Source organism: Tachypleus tridentatus, chromosome 1 (assembly GCF_004210375.1).
Source record: "Tachypleus tridentatus isolate NWPU-2018 chromosome 1, ASM421037v1, whole genome shotgun sequence".
Lineage (NCBI taxonomy): Eukaryota > Metazoa > Arthropoda > Merostomata > Xiphosura > Limulidae > Tachypleus > Tachypleus tridentatus.
In genome coordinates this window covers 47,630,906-47,650,118 of record NC_134825.1, presented here as the reverse complement: position 1 = coordinate 47,650,118, position 19,213 = coordinate 47,630,906, and the positions used below count along the sequence as shown (strand labels likewise).

Sequence of the window (19,213 nt, the reverse complement as noted above, 5' to 3'; positions counted from 1 at the left end):
AAAGAAACAACTTCTCTTGACCTTTAACTTAAGAAGCTACTTCTCTAGACCTTTAACTAAAGAAGCTACTTCTCTAGACCTTTAACTAAAGAAGCTACTCCTCTAGACCTTAAACTAAAGAAGATACTTCTCTAGACCTTTAACAAAAGAAACGACTTCTCTTGACTTTTAACTAAAGAAACTTCTTCTCTAGACTTTTAACTAAAGAAACAACTTCTCTAGACCTTTAACAAAAGAAATAACTTCTCTTGACCTTTAACTTAAGAAACTTCTTCTCTAGACTTTTAACTAAAGAAGCTACTTCTCTAAACCTTTAACTAAAGAAGCTACTTCTCTAGACCTTTAACAAAAGAAACAACTTCTCTTGACCTTTAACTTAAGAAGCTACTTCTCTAGACCTTTAACTAAAGAAACGACTTCTGTTGACTTTTAACTAAGGAAAGTACTTCTCTAGACTTTTAACTGTAGAAACAACTTCTCTAGACCTTTAACTAAAGAAGCAACTTCTCTAGACTTTTAACTAAAGAAACGACTTCTCTTGACTTTTAACTAAAGAAAGTACTTCTCTAGACTTTTAACTGTAGAAACAACTTCTCTAGACCTTTAACTAAAGAAGCAACTTCTCTAGACTTTAACTAAAGAAACGACTTCTCTTGACTTTAAATAAAGAAACAACTTCTATAGACTTTAACTATAGAAACAACTTTCGAGACCTTTAACTAAAGAAACAACTTCTATAGACTTTAACTATAGAAACAATTTATCTAGACCTTTAACTAAAGAAACTACTTCTCTAGACTTTAACAAAAGAAACATTTCTCTGGACCTTTAACTAAAGAAGGAACTTTTCTAGACCTTTAACAAAAAGAAACGACTTCTCTTGACTTTAACTAAAGAAAACTTCTCTAGACTTTTAACTAAAGAAACAACTTCTCTAGACCTTTAACAAAAGAAACAACTTCTCTTGACCTTTAACTTAAGAAACTTCTTCTCTAGACTTTTAACTAAAGAAACGACTTCTCTTGACTTAGCTAAAGAAACAACTTTTCTAGACCTTTAACTAAAGAAACTACTTCTCTAGATTTTTAACTAAAGAAACAACTTCTCTAGACCTTTAACTAAAGAAGGAACTTCTCTAGACCTTGAACTAAAGAAACTACTTCTCTAAACTTTTAACTAAAGAAACAACTTCTCTAGAATTTTAACTATAGAAACAACTTCTCTAGACCTTTAACTTAAGAAACTTCTTCTCTAGACTTTTAACTAAAGAAACGACTTCTCTTGACTTTTAACTAAAGAAACAACTTCTCTAGACCTTTAACTAAAGAAACTACTTCTCTAGATTTTTAACTAAAGAAACAACTTCTCTAGACCTTTAACTAAAGAAGGAACTTCTCTAGACCTTGAACTAAAGAAACTACTTCTCTAAACTTTTAACTAAAGAAACTACTTCTCTAGACTTTTAACTATAGAAACAACTTCTCTAGACCTTTAACTAAATAAGGAACTTCTCTAGACTTTTAATTAAAGAAACGACTTCTCTAGACTTTTAACTATAGAAACAACTTCTCTAGACCTTTAACTAAATAAGGAACTTCTCTAGACTTTTAAATAAAGAAACAACTTCTATAGACTTTTAACTATAGAAACAACTTTTCGAGACCTTTAACTAAAGAAACAACTTCTATAGACTTTTAACTATAGAAACAATTTATCTAGACCTTTAACTAAAGAAACTACTTCTCTAGACTTTTAACAAAAGAAACATTTTCTCTGGACCTTTAACTAAAGAAGGAACTTTTCTAGACCTTTAACAAAAGAAACGACTTCTCTTGACTTTTAACTAAAGAAACTTCTTCTCTAGACTTTTAACTAAAGAAACAACTTCTCTAGACCTTTAACAAAAGAAACAACTTCTCTTGACCTTTAACTTAAGAAACTTCTTCTCTAGACTTTTAACTAAAGAAACGACTTCTCTTGACTTTTAACTAAAGAAACAACTTCTCTAGACCTTTAACTAAAGAAACTACTTCTCTAGATTTTTAACTAAAGAAACAACTTCTCTAGACCTTTAACTAAAGAAGGAACTTCTCTAGACCTTGAACTAAAGAAACTACTTCTCTAAACTTTTAACTAAAGAAACTACTTCTCTAGACTTTTAACTATAGAAACAACTTCTCTAGACCTTTAACTTAAGAAACTTCTTCTCTAGACTTTTAACTAAAGAAACGACTTCTCTTGACTTTTAACTAAAGAAACAACTTCTCTAGACCTTTAACTAAAGAAACTATTTCTCTAGATTTTTAACTAAAGAAACAACTTCTCTAGACCTTGAACTAAAGAAACTACTTCTCTAAACTTTTAACTAAAGAAACTACTTCTCTAGACTTTTAACTATAGAAACAACTTCTCTAGACCTTTAACTAAATAAGGAACTTCTCTAGACTTTTAATTAAAGAAACGACTTCTCTAGACTTTTAACTATAGAAACAACTTCTCTAGACCTTTAACTAAATAAGGAACTTCTCTAGACTTTTAATTAAAGAAACGACTTCTCTTGACTTTTAACTAAAGAAACAACTTCTCTATACTTTTAACTATAGAAACAACTTTTTTAAACCTTTAACTAAAGAAACTACTTCTCTTCTCTAGACGTTTAACTAAATAAACAACTTCTCTAGACCTTTAACTTAAGATGCTACTCCTCTAGACCTTTAACTAAATAAACAACTTCTCTAGGCCTTTAACTTAAGATGCTACTCCTCTAGACCTTTAACTAAATAAACAACTTCTCTAGACCTTTAATTTAAGATGCTACTCCTCTAGACCTTCAACTAAATAAACAACTTCTCTAGACCTTTAACTTAAGATGCTACTCCTTTAGACCTTTAACTAAATAAACAACTTCTCTAGACCTTTAACTTAAGAAGCTACTCCTCTAGACCTTTAACTAAAGAAGCTATTTCTATGCTGCGGACAAAGTTTTCAAGACCTTTACCTTCAGTGAACAACTTCACTGCTGTATAAAAAGGAGAGAAATATGCATAAAAATACAGCTATGAAAACAAACCATTTCTTTATTATATTACATGGGAACAAACCAATTTCTTAAAAGAAATTACTACTTTAATAAGAAAAATCTTTAGAGAAAATATATTTTACTAGCGTGTTACAAAATCTTTTTTATATCTTTAACTGCAGAAAACAAAACACGATACTGGTGTGGTAAAAATAAGGACTTTTTAACACTTTTACTTATAGAAATTACAGAAAATTTCAATGGTGAGAAACCACTTTTCTAGTGTTTTTACTTGTATTATAATTTAGAAAATGGTAGATTACCATCCTTTTTTAACTACAAAATAATATATTTTTATCAGGAATATTTAGGTAGATGTTTTTCAACTTCTGTAGGGGCATATTTTAATATCTCAAGAATATTGTGGTGGAATAAATGGACTTAGTTATAGGTGGTGTATTATTTATTATTTGACGCGCTTGTTGGCCTAGAGCATTTGAATAAGAAACAAATCAACAATTGGGACGTAACAGTCTCTGAGCTGTGCATCATAAATGAGCTTGTGTATGCTCAGGCAATGCTGGAGTGGAAGCTCAAATACGAGGGTCTTAAGAGATCTTAGCTACTTATGGAGATCGCATTAAGGGGTTGAGAGGGAGGGTATTACCAAATACATCTATTGTTGATTATGTTAAGGTATTCATGAATAAGTTTCTGAAAAGGTTACTTTGCAAATACTTAAGGAGAACTTGTCTCTAACAGAAAATGTTTGTATGACGACACTGTTTCAGCTACAAACTAAAAATAAGACAAATCTGACAACAATGCCATGAGAAACTAGTTAAGGTCCAACTGAAACATCAACCAATAACTCCATCAGCTTTACAATTCCACATTCCACGAAATGGCATGGTGTAGAACAATGGTTCCAAAGGGGCCAAAATGGTTTGTTTTATTTCTTTACCTACATAGCCCAACTTTGGTCTTCTTGAGATATTTGAAACATGAAGAATTCTGATTTCGCTTTACCTGTATTATATTAAGTCCTTTAAACAAAGAAATGCCCTCGATTTTGTTGTGAGATAAAAATGTCATCTATGATTATCAATGAGACTAATTTAACAGCAAGTTGAGGAAAATTGGTGGCAATATATAGCCATTGCTGGTTTAGCTAGTTTAAACTAGTATAAAGTGGGGTGCAACAGTCAACTTGTACCAAATGTTATAGTAGTTTCTTTCGACGCCCTTAGATTTGTCATCATGTAGAACGTGCCTTTAAAAATATATGGATATAATATCGAGTCCCTAGTGGATAATGTAGCAATCAAAACCCTGCTAAACTTTATCATGTGTCAGCTACTCTGAAGGAAGCCATCACACTGACTAATTAAAATTCTTGGCAGTGCTGGTTGAGGCAATACTATCCAAGAAAGAGATCACTTACTCAAAACGTTATTTGTCTGAACTCTGACATTGTGCCACGTCTATTTATAATTAAACACATTTTGGCTCTCTGGGTCACAGTTTGAATGGTTATCAGCTTAATAATGATAAAAGAGCATTGAAACTGGAAAGAAAGAGCATTTGAAGTTGAAATTTTATTACAATGCTACCAATTTGAACTCAAAATATAGACAGGAACTTAGTGTCTTGCTCATAAAGTTTGCTGATATGCTTGTATGATTAAATGGCTGATTGTGTAAATCAACAGTTTCTTGTTATCACATGACTACAGCTGACGTCCCTGTAATTAAAAATTGCTCATTGCTATCAAAATGTTTATTCATCATGAATGCTGATGTCAGTAATAGTGGAATTGAAATTGGGGCAGTTTTATCACAGAAATAAGAGGGCATAGAGTATGTAGTAGCTTCCGTGAGCCGCAGTGAAGTCTATCACTGATTCTTAACCAAACGATGGATAACACGATTTAAGACACCTGGAGAAGTCTACATGGAACAACGAACTAACTAAGATAACTAACTAGTCGTTTGCCAAATTTTGCTAAGTATTGGACAATGAAAATATGCACTTCATTTATCATCTGCAGTACGATATTTGGCGTAATAAATGGCATACCGGACTATGAATCCGAGTGTTTATGGTTTATGTCTAATTGTCATCAACTCATACTTTACGGCAGCGAGCTTACACTTAAGACTGATGGACAAATTCCACCCATCAACTAGAATTACTCAAAAGTTTACAGCGAGGGTTGTTGATTAGTTATTTTCCCTCTAGTTCATTAGTTCAAAATAAGGGATGATTAGCACAGGTAGTCCTTATATACCTTGGTGTAAAGAACAGAAGAAAATGGTGATTTGGGTGCTTGAGTTATGCCGGTTGATAAGTGTTTGTTTGCTAACTTTGTGAATGCGGGTGAAATAAGTGGAGCATCTGCTTTCATGACAGTGCATTATCATTTTATGTAGTTTGAATGTTGTTTAATTTTGTTCAGTTTCTTTTTTTGATGAATGTTTTGTGTATCTATGCATGAATACCTGAAACAAACAAATTTGTTTTGTTGAAATTTGATTGTGTTTTGTGAAAACAGTCGCATTTAAGGTTTTTATCTGATTTTAGTTAAACATTTTAGTTTTATAGGTCTAGAATGGGCACTCAACTTACAATCTGCAGCTCGTGAGTCCAAAAACCATTTCATCTATGGAAGCGTTACAATGTGACGGTCAGTTCCTCTATTTGTTGGTAAAAGAGTTATGTAAGAGTTGGCGGTGAGTGTTGTTGATTAGTTAGCTTCCTCTTCTCTTGTCTGTGACTGCCAAATTAGGAACGGCTAGCGCAAATAACTCTTGAGTAGGTTTGGGCGAAATTAAAGACTAAACAAGCAAGTTATTTTCATTGGTCCTCTATTAAGTGCAGTTTCCTTTGTGTGCATGTAAATGTCTAGTCTTTGTATATGCGATCCAAAAAGGCGACAATTGGAAACTATGACCTTATTTAGTTAAATTTACAACTTGATCTTAGAAAATCTGTCTTAAACTTTTAGGTCAAGAAAGGCCTTGGGATAAGGAAGTAGAAGGAGTTTCAAAAAATTATACATTTCCTTCTTCCATAACCAGAAAATGGTATGTATTTGTTCAGATATATACAGTTAAATGTTTCAAAATTGTGTTTTTGAAGTGTTTTTCACGCAGTTTTTGACCTCGTAAACAAGATGTGAAGGACGTAAATTTTTAAGACAAAGGTTACTTACCACAATAATTACTCTATATCTCCACCAATACAAAACAGATTTTTCTGTTGTAACAACAAACCATCGTTATATACGTTTGCCTAGGTGTCAAGCCTAGTGTCACTTCCAGACAAATTAGTTATCACCATTAGATTCCATCTAGGAACATAGGGCCGCACTTGCTTGCGGATTATTCAACAAGTATTTAAGTGAGTAGGTTGTTAGCCCACTGCACCGAGCCGTCCCTTATTTAGCAGTGTAAGACTAGAGGGAAGGCAGCTAGTCATTACCACCCACCGCCAACTCTTGGGCTATTCTTTTACCAACGATTAGTGGTATTGACCGTAACTTATAACGCCCCCACGGCTGGGAGGGCGAGCATGTTTGGCGCGACGCGGGCGCGAACCCGCGACTCTCTGATTACGAGTCGCACGCCTTACGCGCTAGGCCATGCCAGGCCCGACACAGACAAATTAGACTTTCTTATTGCTACAAGGAAGTATATTTCTGAACCAAAAATAACAGAAAAAAATGCTCTCCTTCTGTGCAAATACTTAACTTTGTCTTTATATCACTACTTAAACAAAATACGCTTTCTTACTGAAAGTACAAATTGTAATCCACAGAAAACATACTTCCCTACTGTTCGAAGAAGTCATCTGTCTTATATCTACTTACAGAGAAAACATTTCTTCATATATAAGATTACTTGTAGCACACCGTTTTTGCTTCTGTATCAAGGAACCTCCAGGAGGTCAAAGAGAGCTTCCTGTTATGGAAATATATCATATCCTTAGCTTCTTCCATAAGAGAAAACAACTTCACTCCTGTAACAACACTCTGCCACCTTGTATTTTTACCAACAATGAAAAGAGATACTTTACTATTTTAGCATGAGAAACATCACCTCTCTAGGTCTCTTCATAGCTTCACATTTATATAAACAAGATATTATAGGAAAATGTTTATTATTATTATTATTGAGACAAAAATAGAAATCTCTTGACGCATATTTACTTCTGTCATAATAAACAGTTTGAATGTATGGAATTTTTGCCACATTTGTTTAAGTGTGTGTTTTTGTGTTGGCTTGAGCGAACCTATTGGTGCAGAGATAAATAACAATTACTTCATAGCTTTATATCTCAATGCTAGAGACCTATGAGACTTTTACAAATCAGTATTTAACTGTACTAATTGTAAAGTGTATTTAAACGAAGCAACTAGGATATTTTAACCTGCTTGATAAGTGTTCTTAATGAGCGATAGGTTCCTACAAGTTTGTCAAGTGGATGTACTGAGTTAAGAAGGATGCAAACTTTGCAATGAACAGAATAATTTTATGTCATTCAGTTCTCTCTCTAAGAGAAACACGTAGCTAATTGCTTAGTTACAGTTAAAATAGGGTGGAAGAAGGTACAAATGGAACAGACGTTAAGTGACAATTGTTGATGGAAACTAGGTGTGTACACAAGTACAGTTAACTCTCAACAGTGGATCCCGGCCTGATTTGTACACTGTCAGTACACAGCTGGATGGTGACTGTTTTCCATCAGTTAGCTTTCAGAATTTATCTCTTAATACATAAGTAACTGACATGTTTATACTGAACAGTACTAATGAAATATATTTTCATCAACTTGGAGTTTGCATAATCACATCAAAAGCAGTTTATTTTAAATATTGATTGCGTTTATAAATATACAACTTTCCAACTCACGTAGCTTAATATATAAATTTGTCTATTTAATAAACGTAATACAAATATCTATTTCTTATTTGTATTACAATGTAATTTGCAACACCGTTTTTAAAGCTTAAGAAAATATAATAAATTTAATCTATTATATAAACAGACCTGAAAAGGGGACAATTTCAGGATAAAAAATAAACTGATAAATGGAGAATCACCTGATTTATAGACTTGTATAGTCTGCCATCTGTACCAACTTAACCGAATTTACATAAATTATCTATCTCAGCAGGCAGGATGCTTGAAACAGATCTATGCCTAATCCATGAGAAGTTCAACATAAAAACTGCAGCCAAGTTTCTTTCTGTTCATGGCAGTTCAGTATATCAAGAGAAATGAAGCAAAAACAAATATCTTTAAGAATAAGGCATGGCAGTCAGATTTCTACTTTTTAGTCTGAATGTTCCCTTCAATCGCTGCTCTCTCTCACCATTTTCACTTTAGCCAGACAGTAATTACCAGATAATGAGCTAAGCGAGTGTCTACCAAACTGACATTAGTGCATATAATGGTAATCAAATTACCCCTTATTTCCTTTCAGTTTTCATCTAACGTAATATATTCAGACTGTCTCTATCATAGTTTTCCTTCTTTTGTACTTTATTGTTTAATACTTAACAAAGATAAATTGATTTTACAGTTTCTATTCCATGCTTCAATCTTTGACTGGAAATTTCAGTGAGAGGATAGAATTAAGGTTGAAGAAGAATATACATGCGTACATTTATACATCCTTCAATTCATTACTACTATATTTATATATCCTTCAGTTCATTACCAATACATTTATATATCCTTCAGTTCATTACCAATACATTTATATATCCTTCAGTTCATTACTAATACATTTATATATCCTTCAGTTCATTACTACTACATTTATATATCCTTCAGTTCATTACTAATACATTTATATATCCTTCAGTTCATTACCAATACATTTATATATCCTTCAGTTCATTACTACTACATTTATATATCCTTCAGTTCATTACTACTACATTTATATATCCTTCAGTTCATTACCAATACATTTATATATCCTTCAGTTCATTACTACTACATTTATATATCCTTCAGTTCATTACTACTACATTTATATATCCTTCAGTTCATTACCAATACATTTATATATCCTTCTGTTCATTACCAATACATTTATATATCCTTCAGTTCATTACTACTACATTTATATATCCTTCAGTTCATTACTACTACATTTATATATCCTTCAGTTCATTACTAATACGCTTATTAGATAAAATTAGAACTATGCGAACTAACTATAAAACACTTAACTTTTCTATGGAGGTAAATACGAAATTCATAATTATGTGTGTGAATATATAAGTTTAGATAGTTGAGAGGTGAACCACACTCTTTACATATTTAATGTAAAAGGTAAGATTGGGCTATCAGTTTTTTTAATGTTTAAAGTTATTCATTTCTGACTTTAAAGAAAATATTTTCCACACAAAAATATTTTGATGTATTTTAGGTTGCATGAAGTGGTAAAACGAGTCATATTGGTTGAACAATAATTGATGCTGAAGGAAAGGAGAAATACAGCAAAAAAGAAAAAAAAACAGCATTGGAAATACGTTCCAGGTTTGATAGTATTTACATGTTGTGTTTGTTTATTTCAAGCTGTTATTACATCCTAGTCTGTGACCTTACGTTTCTGACATTGATAAACGACTACACATTCATCAACCAACAAGTGTTAGAGTCTGTATGTAGAAGTGGTGTTCCTGTATATAGTCAAGAGAAGCTCATCAATGAACATTTCTTTAGTATAAGTTTAACTTTTAACAGACAGAGAGTCGTTTGCTTTGTATTCGGGCATATCTATCTCTCTATACACACACACACACACAGCTACATATATATATATATATATGTAGGTCTTATACTGAAAATTGCATCAAGTACAGTGACGCAATAAATTCAACAGTATATAACAATAAAGGAAAGATATATATGTATTTCAAATTCAAATAGTCTAATGTGAAGTTCTAAATTAAAATCGTTACTCAAATAAGATTTCAACAACATAAACTTAACTAGTTTTCAAAATTTCCAAAACAAATTTAAAATGATGCCATTTGTCAATAGTGTACAAAATGTATAATTTTTAAAAAAAATATCTCCCGTATACTAGAATAATCCAAAAAATGCAAATATAAAACGTGATGACTGTTACAGAATTTCATTTAGAAGTTGGGTTATACGAGTTACCGACACTAGTAAGAGTTATATTATAGAAGGTTCAGTTTACGGGTTCCCCGCTGGTACAGCGGTAAGTCTACGGATTTACGACGCTAAACTCAGGGGTTCGATTCCCCTCGGTATCAGAACAGATAGCCCAATGTACCTTTACTATAATAAATCACAGTGAAGCATTTTTAAACATTATTTTAACAGCCAAACAAGAAGTGAATTTGTTTGGAGTAAATACGTTAATTTCAACAACTTGGCAAACATATAGGCAACATTAGTAAAAATACATTAACGACCTAACAACAGTACACACTGTCTGGAGAAAATACATATATTTTAACAGATTAGCAGGTTCTTTGAAATATATGAGACGAATACTTTGACGACCTAATAACGATACCTTACCTGGAAACTCACAATAATATAGTTTTGATGTATAGTTTCTACTCACCACTAATAACCTAAAGAGTTATATATTAAAACCAGATAAGTTTTGTTTGTATTTCTATAGGAAGCCTACTCAGTTTATTTTCTTTGCTCTTCCAATCAGCACTGATGAGTTGTGAATTCAACGTAACCAGTCAACTGTAGCCAAAGTAATGATTCAAATATAGATTAGGCCTCTACGACATATTTTATTTACTGAAATCTCAGTTTTAATGAGGAACAAAATTAGAAATAAATACGAATGTACACTATCTAGAGTAAACTTAGTTGGTCGAGGGCGCTCAGTGGTCAGTTAGCATACCGGACTGTGAATTATCGAATTCAGTTTGGCCTCTCTTTATGCCTTTTTCCTCTCTAGAAAGGAAAGATGGAATCCCACTTTGGGACTTTGAGTGCGTCACATCTCAATATTTGAGCAGACAAGAGTTAACGGTAGATAATGCTGGCTAACTGCCTTCCTTCTAGACTATCTTGGCAGTTCAAAATTAGGGATGGCTAGTGTAGATATCTTCTGATTAGCTATGCTCTAATATCCCGAAACAAGCAAACAAGCAGAAACAGTCATTTAAAAATCCTAACAAGAATATATGTGAGATATATTGTATCATTTTTACAACTAGTAAGAATATCTACATATGGTCATTTTGAAAGTCTAATAACAATATAGCCTGTATGGAACCATACATATGGTTATTTTAACAGAGTAAAACTAGACATATAGACTGGCTGGTCCATATTTACATTAATTTTAAATAAAATATGGACTATTTAACATAAAACGGCCACTTAAACAGCGTATAAAAATAAAATGAGTCTAAAACATATACATACATATACGTTTTTAAAATATATAGTGAATTTAGAAATAGACATGCAGTCATATTAACAACATATTAAGAACAATAATTTGGTTTGGTTTGTTTGAAATTAAGCACAGAGCTACACGATGGGCTACCAAACGTATCGCTATGGGGAGGAGGACAAGAACAACAGTTTCGATATTCTAGTCCTTCTATTTTTGTATAAATCGAGCAAACACAAAACCAGTAAGAATGTAATAGCTAAAATATCCGCATACTTGTTACCACACTTAATGGTGCAGAACCATCTATTGCCGTGTATAAGTAAACAAACATAATAATTTTGTGATTCATAAACATGCTTTAAAATATATATATATATGTGTGTGTGGGTAAGAACAAAGATGATTTCTCACTGTTGAACCTTATGCAAAAGCAAATACAGTTCTGGGTAATTAACAAAAGAACTGTCTGAATTCAGTAGTAACGGTCCATTTAATTGTATTTAGTGTTTAATGTTTGTTCATTCGAGGCTCTCCACAGAATAAATAGCTGTTTTCAAAAGAGATATACATAAGAATATTAACATATTATTTGACTACTCAGAATAGTTTTAGAAAAATTCTCCAAACTGTCAGCCAGAATGTTGAAAATTAAATTTATAGCTCTCGTATTAAAAATTGTTTGGTAGTTTAAAAGATACCAAACCTCTAATGACTTGTCTATTAATCAGATAGTTAATAACGAATATTCTTTATTGCTTTCTATTATGATTCTCTGGTAAGGTGGAACTACTAGTCTGAAAGTGAGTTTTCTAAATAACCAACAAAAAGTTCTAAATTGAAGTTTAGAAATTTCATGACCTTTATTACTTTTATTTCAGGAAACTGTTCCTAAGCCTTGATATACAGAAAACGTATCCGAGTTATTTGTTGTAGTGAGATATTTCAAACTGGCAAGATATGATCTTATAATTGTTACGAATTAGAGTGTGGAGTATCGGTGACTTTTCATTATTTTGAGCCAGAGAACATGATTCTTTCCTTTAATGAAAAGGTAACCGTGCTAAGCATGGCATTAAATATCATTTTCATTTGTCAGTAGTTTAACGTACGTTGCTATCGACATCTTCGCTTTGTTCAACCTTCATTTGAAGCATCGATGTTGTAACATTTAAATAACTGTCAAGCTCCAAATATATTAAAATACTGCGAGTAAGTAACTTTCAAGGAGCACGTTACCTAAAGAACAGTGGAAGTAAGAAAGAACACAGTTGAAAAAGAAGGAAGAAGACGTCCTTCGAGTAACTGAGCCTCAATAGGTTTCAGAAGTATACATTTCGGCCAGGCACGGCCAAGTGAATTAAGGCGTTCGACTCGTAATCCGAGGGTCGCGGGGTTCGAATATCGGTCGCACCAAACATGCTCGCCCTTGCAGCCATGGGGACGTTATAATGTTACGGTCAATCCCACTATTCGTTGCTAAAAGAGTAGCCCAAGAGTTCGCTGCCTTCCCTCTAGTCTTGCCTCCCGCTAGTACAGCGGTAAGTCTCCAGATTTACAACGCTAAAATCAGGAGTTCTATTCCCTTCGGTGAGCTCAGCAGACAGCCCTCGAGTAGCTTTGCGCGAAATTAAAAACAAAGTATAAATTTCATCTCAGCCACTTCTACTCATTTACCCGTCCTAACTCGAGCTAAAACTCCAAATTAATCGAAATTGATTCAACCAGTTTCTCACGATAACTTGTGACACCAGGTTGACAACTCTGTTTCTATATACATATAAATTGATTCAACCAGTTTCTCACGATAACTTGTGACACCAGGTTGACAACTCTGTTTCTATATACATATAAATTGATTCAACCAGTTTCTCACGATAACTTGTGACACCAGGTTGACAACTCTGTTTCTATATACATATAAATTGATTCAACCAGTTTCTCACGATAACTTGTGACACCAGGTTGACAACTCTGTTTCTATATACATATAAATTGATTCAACCAGTTTCTCACGATAACTTGTGACACCAAGTTCACAACTCTTTTTGTATATACATATAAATTACCCGTGCTAAAAAGAAGTAATTATAAATTCGGAGTAGATCTCAAAGCCATACTAAACACATTACGGTGAAATTGTGTAGAAAAATTACAATAAATGAAATTAGCTGTATAAAATAGCTTCTTATAATGGATTGATTAACACGCTTTTGAACTACCACTAAGCAAACTGTCGCCACGTGTCATCCAAAGGAAAATTGTTTTAAAACATCACTATTTATCAAAGTGAACTTACCCTCGTGCATTTCACAACGTATACGTTAGTGTATTTCAGGGTTTTAGTTATAACACGAATATTACACACTAGTCAATTTTAGTGTTGTTGTTTGTTGGTTTTTTTTTTCTGTTATCACCCGTTAATTAAACTGAATAAAAATAACAAACTTTATTAAAAATTTAGAAAGGAGCAGTACGTAAACCTGATTGTACTAATTTCTGACACATAATAATATATCACAGCAATATTTTAGTTCCAAAAGAAACGCTGTTGTCGTAGTGTAATGTGGTCTTTAAGTAATTTGTATTTGTTCATTCTATCATAAACCTGTTTTCACGTCTCGGTTTCTGAGTAAACTTTTTAGATAGCACATAGAGATAACAATCTAAAACAGTATATGTTGCTAATTCTACAAACTTACAAGTGAAAGCAAAGAATATGCGGTAATTCTTCACTTATGTCTACTAGCGAGGCCTTGTGCCAAATTTCAAGATTCATCAGGCTGGCTAGAATACAACAAACATAATAATAATTGAAAAGATGTTTACATCATTAACTGTATAAACAAAATATATTACAGTAAGAAACGGATTATGTTAGTGAATCGTAATTATTATTAGTTTTTATTTGTAATTATCTTTATATCACAGTTAGGGTAATAATTACTGATACAGCATTATTTATTTAACTTTTAAGAACGATTATTTATGACTATTATTTCTAATTCAAGACTAAAGAATGAACTAAATATGAATTCTATAATAGCTATAAATGACTTAAAGAAGCTGTTAAAAGCTTTTAACATGTAGTTTGTGGTATTGTCTGTGATATATAGAAGTGATTAAAAAAACTCATCGAAGATATAGTGAAGTGCTTAAAAACAGACCTAGGAAAAATACAGTAAAATGGTTAAAGATGAGCCCGTGGAAGACACAGTGAAGTGGTTAGAAACAAACCCATGGAAGATACAGTGAAATGGTTAGAAACAAATCCATGGAAGATACAGTGAAATGGTTAGAAACAAACCCATGAAAGATACAGTAAAGTGACTAAAAACAAGCCCATGGAAGGTACAGTGAAGTGATTAAAAACAAACCCATGAAGGATACAGTGAAGTGGGTAAAAACAAACCCATGGAAGATACAGTGAAGTGGGTAAAAACAAACCCATGGAAGATATAGGGAAGAGCAAGACTGAAGGTAAAATATCTAACAACTGCAGAAGTTTTGTTTGTTTGTTTTTCGATAAACTTTAAGTTTGTAATAATAATGAATAATTTGGAGAGGTCATAAGGAAGAAAGGCAATTATATCTGAAGAATATTTGAAGAAATGACTCAAGAAAAATACGAATTACTTATTAATTTTAGAAACTATGAAATATGTATGTCTTTGATAATATTGAAGATTTGAGAGAATGGGTTGTGATAACAGGAAAAATAAAATCGTCACATTTGTATTTAAAGGTGATATCTGTGATAGTTGTTATTGGGGATGGATAATTATAATAGTTGAAGTTGTAATGATATTTTGAAAAGTAGATTGGAGAAGTAGTTAAAACATAACTATGATAAACTATGACATACTTCTTGGAGAAACTTTATGATAACTATAAAATATTCTTTACTAACGGTTAAATCACAGTCCGTGATAATAGTAAATAAATTTTTGAACGAAGCCATGAACGAAGATATTTTATTTTTTGAGAAACAAATTAAGAAGCAGTGAGTAAAGAGCTTGGAATGAAATACAAATCAATAATATGTTGCGTGTGGTAGTGATGTACACAACCGTTGATAAGCAGACTGATTGCTTCTGTTGTTGGACCTTTTCTTTAACAATGCAAAACATATATTTGACTTAATACGTTAATGTAACACTAGTGTATTAATAATCCCATTATGGATTAAACTGCTAGTCATTAATAAGTTTTGTGATATGCTAAAATATTACATTATACAGAAATATTCGCAAAATGTGATGCGTGAATATTTATAATTGCAAACTGTAACCCAGAGAGTATTTATTAATAAGTGTTTCTAAGTGAAAACAAAGAAAAATACATAATACTGTGTGAAACACACCATATCTACTACACGAGTTCTCTTCAAGCCAACTGGAATATGACAGACGCAGCACTGGTTGAGACGCTATTAATATTATGAAACCCCATGACAATAACTGTTACTGTGAAACGATTAGGTAGTTAAAGAGTACGTCTTCACTAAACATATGTTCAAAACATTCTTTGTATAATTGTACACTTCATGAAATAGGCCAAAGTTTGGAGCTAAATGACTGGTGACTCTTGGTAACGGAAAAAAGGCCTCTGTAACACCGAATATGACGCATATAATTTGGTTGATGTATTTCACTCATAAACTATTAACGGACGAAAGGCCTCTGTAACATCAAATATGACGCATATAATTTGGTTGATATATTTCACCTATAAACTATTAACGTAGTTTTCTTCCTGTTGACTCTGTAGTTACTTGGACTGCTTCAAGATGCTCGTTCACTACTTCATGTTAGCAATAATTAATTTAAAAACTAATAATAAGTATAAATAATTGGTCTTAAAATTAAAAATGAAATAAATAATGGTGTGTTATTAATTATTACCGTTAACTCTGATTGGTTAGTTAATTAGTTTTAGAGCAAAACCACATTAAGATATATGCTGTGTCCATCACGAGGTGCGAATCCCCTCGATGGACAGAGCATATAGCCCGATATGGCTTTGCTATAAGAACACACACATGCAAGCACTTATTCACGAAAATGACATATAGTGCTTAAACCACTACTCTGTTATATTACCGCCCTGCATAGTTTTTGCTGACTTAAAAATAACAGTTGTTTATATGAAAAAAATACGAAAATGACTTTAATTTTTTAGTGTCAGGTCAGGTTTTCTCACAAAAGCCGGAAAACGAAATTACAAATTTCATTTCTGTTTTATAATTAATTATACTATATTCATACTTTCAAAATACTAATTATATTTTTCATATTAATTATACTTTTAGTAATAACTAGTTTTTTGTTTTTTTCAGATTGAATTTTGAAATTTAACTGTAATAAGTATAGTGGTATAATGTTGTTTTTGTTGTTGTTTTTGAATTTCGCACAAAGCTACTCGAGGGCTATCTGCGCTAGCCGTCCCTAATTTAGCAGTGTAAGACTAGAAGGAGGGCAGCTAATCATCACCACCCACCGCCAACTCTTGGGCTACTCTTTTACCAACGAATAGTGGGATTGACCGTAACATTATAACACCCACACGGCTGAAAGGGCGAGCATGTTTGGCGCGACGGGGATGCGAACCTGCGACTCTCAGATTACGAGTCGCACGCCTTAACACGTTTGGCCATGCCAGGCCCTAGTGGTATAATAAATCATAGAAAGTGAAGATATAGTCATATAGTCTAGTATATGCTGTCGATATTTCTTTGTATTTAGAAATATGCACCCTTATTTCTTCATCTTTTAATCATATATTCTAACTGGTTTGTAGCAGAAGTAATTAGTCATTATACATTTAGGTAAGGTGGAAATTTACTATACTAGTGAATTTTTTAAATGTAATTTGTGAAATACTCACACCAGATATAGAGAAGAAAAAAAAAGGAGGTCATTTCCGAATTCAGTCATCGAATTAACTATAATCAGGTCTTAAAAGTAAATCAGCAGGAAAACGATTTCCTGATGCTTAAAAGGCACCAGTGGTACTGAGCAAAAGGTATCGTAAAGTACTGTTTATAGAAGATATAATAAAGGTGACGTATTTAAACATATTTTCCTTCACTTTGACTAGTAGATTCTTACAACATGCACATATTTAAAAGCTTAACTGTAACGCATATTTTTTTATTATCAAGAAACGACGTGTGTCTGAAATGTTAATTACCCCTAACTATCAGACTACTTTTTTTGTTTTAATTAATTTTAACTATCACATCCCTCTTCTCAATTTAACTTCGTTTAACTAATAGTTAACCTTTTCATTTTTGTTACACTTGATTGTTAGATTATCTTTCTCATTTTTAAATACCTTTAATTATTATGGCATTTTTTATTTTACCTACACTTGACCTATTAGATTATTCTTCCTGTTTTAACTACTAGGTCATCTTTTTCACTGTCCCTATCTGGTACAGCGGTAAGTCTACGGATTTACAACGTTCTGTAGACTCAGCAGCGATGTGGCTCTGCTATAAAAAACAGACACACCTTTTCTCACTTTAATTATTTAAACTATAATACCAACTTTCTAATTTTATTACCGATTTACATTCGAGGAGCCAAATACATGGAAACATTGTCCTATCTTTAACATAAGTATTTATCGTTGAGTTCAAGGAATAATTAACTTTCTCAAATTAGAGGAAATATCTCTAGCTACACCAAAAACATTTGAAAGACAGTAACTAATAAATCAATAAAAAAGAAAGACACAAATGGTTTAATCACCTTTAAAAATAATCAGTTATTCATCATGAGAAGCTTTTCACGAAGGCGTAAATTATTTTTAATTACCACACCACGCCGAGTTAGGTTGCAATGCTCTTATTCTCGAGCAATCATTTCCATATCGTTCTATTGTTGTGCTTTTCATATAGTTTAAGAAAAATACGAATTATTAATTTTAGAAACTATGAAATATGTTAATATGTCTTTGATAATATTGAAGATTTGAGAGAATGGGTTGTGATAACAGGAAAATTTAAAAACGTCACATTTGTATTTAAAGGTGATATCTGTGATAGTTGTAATTGGGGATGGATAATTATAATAGTTGAAGTTGTAATGATATTTTGAAAAGTAAATTGGAGAAGTAGTTAAAACATAACTATGATATGTTATATCATATATAAATGTCATATGTATATTATAGTTAATATAACTATAATAACTTATATGCATGTCATGAGCTTTAGAAAATTTAGTCAAACCATTACTATCAATAAACGATAAAATGATTTCGAATTCCAATCAAAATATAATCTTTGTTTAAGAAATGCATGAGGATACATGTAAAACTATATAACGTCAACTGCTGATACATATTATATGTTTTGATAACATATTTCAAGTACGTTGTTAGGGGAAATAAATTTGAATGTTATTATAGAATAAGAAAATGTAAAATCAAAAATTAGATAAAACAAACTTTGTCAGTAACGATAAAAAGTCGCCATTAAAAACCAACTACAAAAACTATCATACGAAAAATAATCAGGACTCCATGGAAATATTTTTCTTTATGAAATAACCTTCCAGTGGAACAGCGGAGTGTTTGGAGGTTTTAACACTAAAACCCTGGTTTTGATATCTGTAATAGACAGCACAGATAGTCCATTGCGTAGTTTTGCGCTTAAGGATAAACAAACTCTGGAAAGTCCACCTATCACTTTTAAACTAGTGAACTTCCGTATAATGTGCCTCTATTGAGGAAAAACATTTTATTATACTGAGACTTCTACAGTTCAGTTTA

At 32.1% G+C, this 19,213-nt stretch overlaps 1 long non-coding RNA gene across 2 annotated transcripts in view; it reads left to right on the top strand.

Annotated features, from left to right (window-relative positions):
• The window catches only part of LOC143247743 (uncharacterized), a 70,295-nt gene extending 52,821 nt beyond the window's left edge, over window positions 1-17,474 (top strand). For both annotated transcript variants that reach the window (XR_013026694.1, XR_013026693.1), the window contains exons 2-3: window positions 9,464-9,573; window positions 12,316-17,474. This is a non-coding gene — a long non-coding RNA (uncharacterized LOC143247743). The remainder of the gene's footprint in view (window positions 1-9,463; window positions 9,574-12,315) is intronic.
• Window positions 17,475-19,213: the final 1,739 nt, after the last annotated feature.